This window comes from Scyliorhinus torazame, chromosome 10 (assembly GCF_047496885.1).
Source record: "Scyliorhinus torazame isolate Kashiwa2021f chromosome 10, sScyTor2.1, whole genome shotgun sequence".
NCBI lineage: Eukaryota > Metazoa > Chordata > Chondrichthyes > Carcharhiniformes > Scyliorhinidae > Scyliorhinus > Scyliorhinus torazame.
Window position 1 is genome coordinate 173,417,957 of NC_092716.1, and position 7,388 is coordinate 173,425,344.

The 7,388-nt window shown below is 48.2% G+C and overlaps 1 non-coding gene across 1 annotated transcript; it reads right to left on the reverse strand.

Moving 5' to 3' along the window:
• Positions 1–5,215: 5,215 nt before the first annotated feature.
• Positions 5,216–5,287, reverse strand: trnaq-cug (transfer RNA glutamine (anticodon CUG)). Its single transcript has one exon. It is a non-coding gene; the product is annotated as a tRNA-Gln (tRNA).
• Between the last annotated feature and the right edge of the window lie 2,101 nt (positions 5,288–7,388).

Genomic DNA, 7,388 nt, shown 5'->3' on the forward strand with positions numbered 1-7,388 from the left:
GTGCTAAACCAGCCCCAGTGAGGGGTCACTCTGGCCAAATGGCCCATTCCCCCCCCCCCCCCCCCCCCCCCGCCCCCGCCCCCCCCCAGAGCTGGCAGGGCACCCCGCCCCCACCCCCACCCCCACCCCAGCCAGACAGGCCAGTGCTGGCCCGGCAGCCCGCGGTTGCACCTCTCTGTATCCTACTTCCTCTCTCTCCCTCATCAGTCACAATGGCAGTTTCACGATTTTTAAAAGCTCAAGTGAACCGCGACGTCGGGAACTTGGCCCATCGGAGGCGGAGAATTGCGGAGGACATGGAGAATACCGGGTCAGGCCCACTAATGATATGCAAACAGTGTTTACTATAAGTGCGTTCCTGAACGCATTGACGGCGCTGTCAAGGTGATGGAGAATTGAGATTTGGCGTTAAATCGACGCCCACCGCGATTTCGGCGTTGGAACCGATTCTCCACCCAATCCCGTTTCCCGATTCCGGCGTCGGGAATCGGAGAATCCCGCCCCTGAAGTTTCAGTTTTCCCTTCAATTAATGTCTTGCTCAAAAAATAAAGCTTTAAGACCAAGGTCAGTGCACCCTACAGAACACTCAGCAAATTATCTGCTCAGACAATAGCTTACACATGCTCCTCCACTGGTCCTGCAAACCATGAATTCTGTCACATCTGCTTTCCATACTCACTAACGTCCTGCTTTCCATTTCCAGCTTTCGTTCTCTCCCTTCAGAACCTACACTCAGGTTGCCACCCATCAGACAAGCTCGTCCAGGCATTTTCAAAGTGGGGGTCGCGACCCGCTGGTGGGTCGTGGGTGGGTGTCGGGAGGGTCGCGGCGCTCCTGAATGCGCAAATTTGCGCGCAACAGCTGCAGCAGCCGGCTTTTAACAATGCTGGCTGCGAGCGGCCTTCAAAATGACGGCCGCGACCATATAAGAAAATGCAGGCACACTGCGCATGCGTGCCCGCTCATCGGTGCTCATGTGCAGAACCGCGTGGTTCCATAAGCTCCAGTAAGGAAAACTGATCAGCTGGCATTTAAAGGCAAGATTTCACCCAAAATGTGAAGGCACTTTTTTTCCTAATTCTGTTCTGAATTTCTTTTCTATTTCTGATCCCAAAACTGACTGAACTACCAGCACCTAAGTAGCTAATCCTGTGTTACACAAAATTACATTGAATATACCACCACATTCGGCCAACTAGCCTATGCCCACATTTTTGCTTCATTCGGAACACAATTGAGCACAAGGCACTCTTCATACAGGAGAGAAAACAAGTGGAGAAACAAAAGAACATTCTGGCCAGTCAACCAGCCCACACATCGGAATTGAATGAAATGTAAATAGATACAGGAGCAAATACTTCATTTCTCATGTCTTTTAAAATATGAAGCAGCTACTGGTCTGGCCAGGTGGGCAGAAAAGCAGCAAATGGAATACAACCCAGGGCAGTGGGAGGTGATGCATTTGGCCAAACAAGGCAAAGAATTACACAATGTGGCGCACAAAGACTCCGTGAAACGAATAGAGTGAAGTCGATGAGGCTTTATTAAGCGTGTCTGTTCCCCAGCAGCCCGATAGTAAACTGGCCTGCGGGGGAAGGCACCGGCTTCTTATACTTCGCCTTCAGGGCGGAGTATGAGGTCAACGGCCAACCAGGACCCGGGATCTGTCAGCCAATGACATTAGGGCTTCCAGTCCCACATGACCCCCAATACATACTACCACACACAATAAATGTGAGGATACTGAGAAGTGTAGAGGAAGGGAGGGACCTTGGAGTGAATGTCTACAGATCCCTGAAAGTAGCAGGACAGGTTGCTAAGGTGGTTAAGAAGGCAGCTGGGGCAGCACGATGGCGCAAGTGGTTAGCGCGATTGCCTCACGGCGCCGAGGTCCCAGGTTCGATTTTGGGTCACTGTCCGTGTGGAGTTTGCACATTCTCCCCGTGTTTGCGTGGGTTTCGCCCCCACAACCCAAAGATGTGCAGGCTATGTGGATTGGCCACGCTAAATTGCACCTTAATTGGACAAAATTAATTGAGTACTCTGAATTTTAAAAAAAGAAGGCATCTGGAACCCTTCCATTTATTAACCAAGGTAGGTTTGCACAATCGGAGAAGCAGGAGAAGATTTTTTAAAAAGCAATGTAATTTTCTTGCCTGAAGGGAGGCAGAGAGCAGGTCATGCCCCCCGAACGTCGACGTCACGTGCTTTGGGCGCGATTGTGATTCCTTCATTTTGTCAGCAGCAAACGAGGTAAGATAAAATGGTGGGTCGCGAAGGTCGGCCGCCATGGGTCGCGAAGGTCGACCGGCATGGGTCCCAAATTTTGTCCGGTTGGCAAAAATGGGTCCCTGGGGGGCAGCACAGTTGCCCAGTGGGTTAGCCCTGCTGCCTCATGGCGCCGAGGTCCCAGGTTCGATCCCGGCTCTGGGTCACTGTTCGTGTGGATTTTGCACATTCTCCCCGTATTTGCATGGGTTTCGCCCCCACAACCCAAAGATGTGCAGGGTAGGTGGATTGGCCACGCTAAATTGCCCCTTAATTGGAAACAATTAATTGGGTACTCTAAATGTTTTTTTTTAATGGGTTACGGAAAGAAAGTTTGAAAAACACTGATTTAGTCTATATCCTCCCCAGCAAACCTACCCACCAAGATATTGACCTCAGTCAAATTTCAAGCCTGGTTTGTGCAGGTACCACTCCCCTAAATACACACCAATGCCCCAGGAATCGAAAGCCTTCCCTCTTGCACTATCTCGCCACCAACACAGTCATCTCAACTAATTTATTTCTGTACTCATTACCACGTGGAATCTGGAGCGTTCCTGAGATTACTACTTTTAAAAATTTAATTCCTAGCTCACTAAAATCTGCTTGCGGACCTTATCCCTCTTTGTAGCAATGTTATTGGTACTAATATGGACCATGACCTCTGATTCCACCCTCCCATTTCAGAATACTCTGCAGCTACTAAGTGACATCTTCCTTCCTGGCACAGGAAAGCAACATATCTTGGAAACACATCGGCAGCTGCAGAAACCTTCCTCAACTGTTCAACCCCCCCTATCTCTAATCCATTTCTGGCCTTACTTCTTCAGCCATCTTTCCCTGACCTTCGGCAACATCATCATTGTCAAGCATCCTACAACCAATTGTCACCATTGAGCTAAACCTGCTATATCAACCCAACAGTTTAGGTTAGGAGCTGAGTTGGCTCCAATGAATGGCTCATATCCTGGCCCTTCAAAGTTTCTATACTATCCACAAGGATCAAGTAGTCCTCATTCACCAATTGCACCACAACACTTTCCCATATCTAGGTCAGAACAGTTCATCTACAAGATACTTTGCAGCAGTTCAGTAAGATTAATTTAACAGCACCTTGCTTTCATACCACTGCTAACAAAGGCACAAGACAATGTCAAGGAAGGTAATAAATTCAGAATGGTGTTAATGGAATGAAAGGATTGACTCAGCTGCTTGGTCAGGGAGTAGCTGCTTCCCTATTGCCGGCGGTGACAGAACGAACTGCAGGAGTGCTGGGCTGGAAGGAGCTGTATTGACTTATTACAACGGCTACATCCTGGGGTGGTTGCCATTCTGTCTCCACAGCACATCAATGAAAGCTATTTACAGACTTACTTGTTTAATTACACAGCAACAAACACCAGCCAATGAAGTCCGATATTTAAAAGTTATGAATGGGGGTTCCTGCTGAGTTCATGCATTCATGAATATGGAAAGATTCTGAAGGAGCCCACACATTACCTAATGCTGCATGAATGCGTTTTGCAAAATAACTGACTGCAGCGATCCTTTTGTGTTTTGTGAAATTTCTGAAGCAAGAATACTAAACAGCAGACTTATCAGATATTGAAAAATGTTCTCTGAACGATACTTTAGCATCTAGTTTTGCAATTCTTTGTTGGCCCAGTTTGAAGAGTTATTGCACCAGTGGGACTGAGTCATGTAGAACTGGACGAATGCCAGGCACAATCCCTAATCTGTATTGTTACTGTAACTCAGCAGGGACAGTAAAGTGGAACTATATTTGGCTGACATGTTCCTCCCTTGATCGCTGTCAGGTGACCCGTTTTTGAAAGGTGTGAGTGTGAATATCAGGCGAGAACAGGACCTGCCTCGATTGACAAATCCAAGTTTACGCACACCCATGGAACCACATCCATCAGCAAGTGTCAGTGTCTTCAGGAGGAAATTTGTAAAGGCAATGAAAGGGGAGCAAATATGTAAACTAAATTCATAACTTCAACCAAGAATCGAACTGATGTGAATCAAAGTGTAACCTATTTTTATTCTGGTGTAGTATATTTAAGCCAGTGACCCATCCACTTTGCGTCAGTGGGTGGTTGGGGAGGATGGGGGGGGGGCTGGCGATTCAGCCATTTTGGGTCAGGTTGAGGGTGCGTTGGGTCGGGGAGGGGGGGGGGGTTGTGGCCATGAAACCAGTTCGGGTCGGTGGGTCAGGTTGGGCAGGGGGGGGGGGAGGGGGGGTTAGGTCAGGGGGGTGCCTGGTTGGGGGTTGTGTTGGGTTGGGGGGGTGTTGCTGGCTACCCAGCCAGTTCAGATCGGTGGGTCAAGTTGGGCAGTGTGTTGAGTCAGCAGGCTGGGTGTGGCCATCCAGCCAGTTCAGGTCAGTGGGTCAGATTGTCGGATGTGTTGGATCGAGGGAGGGCGTGGCCACCCAGCCAGTTCGGGTGGTTGGGGAGGAAGAGCAGGGGGTGATGTGGAAGAGTCGTGTCTCTTGTGGGCCGGATGTGTAGGTGGTGTCATGTGTGGGGACCAGTCTGGGTCTTTCAAATAGTCACACTGAAGTTAGGTGGTTTCATTTCTTCTAACTTTTTCAGAGTAACTATGAGTGTAAAACTGGCAGACCATCCACAGTTAGTAATGGAAATCACTTTGCTGGATGGTTCCCAGTGGAATTGTCCAGAGGAAGTTAGCATTTCTAACCTCAGCTATGGGCCATCAAGCTTTTCAGTCAGTTGTGCAACAGTGAGTGTCAAAGCAGTGAAATAAAATGAAATGAAATGAAATGAAAATCGCTTATTGTCACAAGTAGGCTTCAAATGAAGTTACTGTGAAAAGCCTCTAGTCGCCACATTTCGGCGCCTGTTCGGGGAGGCTGGTACGGGAATTGAACCGTGCTGATGGCCTGGTCTGCTTTCAAAGCCAGCGATTTAACCCTGTGAGGAAAGGTTCCACCGAGATTTGAACTCGGATCACTGGATTCAGAGTCCAGAGTGCTCACCATTACACCATGGAACCCCAGTGGTTACCCTTTGTAAGAAAAGTTCGAAAAGGAAAATTATACACATTTCAGTACTAAATGGTCAGAAGATTGGCTATCGCTCTTCAGTCAGTGAGTCAGGAGGATGAATATATCAGTTACTTGGTCAGCGTGGTCAGAAAAATGTGTATGTCGACTAGTTATCAGTACTTGGGGTCAGGCGGATGTGTGTGTCAACGGGTTGTACTCTGTGATTTTGCAGCATTGCACTGAAAAGCTGCCTCACTCGTGGCTCTGAGCTCAGCTTATCAAGGCAGCCATTTTCTCTTATCTGTTACTGGAAGAGAATGTTGCACATTCCTCCTGTCCAAGGTGCAATTGGATTCCTTTAATTGCAACATCATCCTTATACCCTGACCCCTGAAGTCCTGGAAAGCGGGTCAGTTTTATAGTTTGTCTATCAGTTCGTGCCTGAGTAATTAAAAAAAAAATTTAGAGTACTCAATTCATTTTTTCCAATTAAGGGGCAATTTAGGGTGGCCAATCCACCTACCCTGCACATCTTTGGGTTGTGGGGGCGAAACCCAGGCAAACACGGGAGAATGTGCAAACTCCACACGGACAGTGACCCAGAGCCAGGATCGAAACTGGGAACTCGGCGCCGTGAGGCAGCTGTGCTAACCATTGTGCCACTATGCTGCCCTCATGCCTCAGTAATAACCATGAGCGGCATGGCGGCACAGTGGTTAGCACTGCTGCCTCACAGATCCAGGGACCCGGGTGCAATTCCGGTCTCGGGCGACTGTCTGTGTGAAGTTTGCACTTTCTCCCCGTGTCTACGTGGGTTTCCTCCGGCAATTTATCATGGCCAATCCACCTAACCTGCACATCTTTGGACTGTGGGAGGAAACCGGTGCACCCGGAGGAAACCCACGCAGACATGGGGAGAACGTGCAGACTCCGCACAGACAGCGACCCAAGCCGGGACTCGAACCTGGGACCCTAGAGCTATGAAGCAACAATGCTAACCACTGTGCGACCAAGCCGCCCACAATTTTGACAACATTTGACTTCAATGGAACTAAAATGTGAATGTGTATTTGCACAATTTGACTTAATGGCCCAATGTCATTCTGGAGTACGGCTAACTTGTAAGTCACCAGTCTTCTGAAGGACGGGGCTGTCCTTTTGCACAATCTCACAAGAAAGGTTTGGCTGAAGAAGACCAACGTACCATTTGCCTTCTTTACCACCTGCTGTACCTGCATGCATACCTTCCGTGGTGTAGGAGGACACGCAGGTCTCATTACACATTCCCCTCTCCTAATTTATGGCCATTCAGTTAATAATCTACCTTCCTGTTTTTGCTACCAAAGTGGATAATCTCACATTTATCCAAATTATACTGCATCTGCCATTCATTTGCCCACTCACTCAACTTGTACTGCTCTTCCTCTTCACAAGTTCAATTCTGTCACCTCTTGCCCTGCTGCTCTGGTATATTTTAAAGTATTGTTTTGTGGTTGCTTCTTTATTCTAAGCATCGTGCCAACCTATAAGGGATGTAATATAACGGGGTATCTCTTTTTGAGATTGGGACTGGATTGGGCCAGCTGACACGGGTAGAAATCTGGAGGCAGCCACAGAGACTGCCAAGTGAGGAGGTGGGATATTTAAAACACCCACCCACCCCAGTGCTGTGGGACTTGGCCCTATTTAAAATAAAAAAGATAAAGACCCTCCAGCCCTCATCTTTCACAGTCCCTCACACACCAAACACTCCCCATATCCCATCCATGCAACCCCATTTCCCCTCATAACTCCATGCCACAATCTGCCCTTCCATCCAACCCCCTATGTTGCTTCATGCCCCTTATGCCAAGCTATGGCACTTCCATGCCCATTGACACATTGTACAATGTCCAGAACCAATGAATCCTATAGAAGCAATTCATAACATTCTCCACTGTTGAGAAAAAAGTAATTTCATTCTCAGTTAATAATAAAAGTGTCAATCATCCAGATTCTTTAAAGCAGGAGTCAGCAACCTATGGCACGCATGCCAAAGGGGGCACACAAGATAATTATCCAGCCTGAGCAGCCAGAACTGCAGACCTGGCAGACCAGCTTAAAGAAATT